Source organism: Haliaeetus leucocephalus, unplaced genomic scaffold, assembly GCF_000737465.1.
Source record: "Haliaeetus leucocephalus isolate CR32 unplaced genomic scaffold, Haliaeetus_leucocephalus-4.0 Scaffold68, whole genome shotgun sequence".
Taxonomy (NCBI): Eukaryota; Metazoa; Chordata; class Aves; order Accipitriformes; family Accipitridae; genus Haliaeetus; species Haliaeetus leucocephalus.
The window spans coordinates 12,120-12,630 of record NW_010972504.1 but is presented as its reverse complement, the minus strand read 5'-3'; positions in this window follow the sequence as shown (position 1 = coordinate 12,630).

Below are 511 nucleotides of genomic sequence, written 5' to 3'. Positions count from 1 at the left end.
TTTAATTCTTCCCTGTCCTGTAGCCCATCACTGCTTTTATGTTTTCTGTGTGTCTCCATCTGGCTCCCTGTCCCTGTCTTTACTTGGTCTTTTAAAATTCCTCTCTCTCTGCCCTGTATGTGCCACTCTTTACATTTTCGTGCTCTAACATCTCTCTGTAGATTGTTCCCAGCCCCGTTTTTTAAATTCCTCCCTCTCTGTCCTGTGGGCTGTTGTGATTTGTTCTTTCTGTGTGTCTCCTTTTTCTGGCTCTTGGTCCCTATTTTTCAGTTTCTCCCTCTCGGCCCCGTAGCACAATGCTGTTATTTGTCTTTCCTCATCTCTCTCTTGGCCAGCTCCCTGTCCTGGTTTTGTAATTCCTCCCTCTCTTCCCTGCAGCCTGTCGCTATTTTTCTGTTCTCTGTCTTGCTCCCTCTCCCGAGTCTTTAATTGCTCCCTCTCTGCCTTGTAGGCTGTTGTGGGGTTTTTATCCCCTTTCTCCAGCACTCTGTTCGGCTCCCTGTCCCTACTT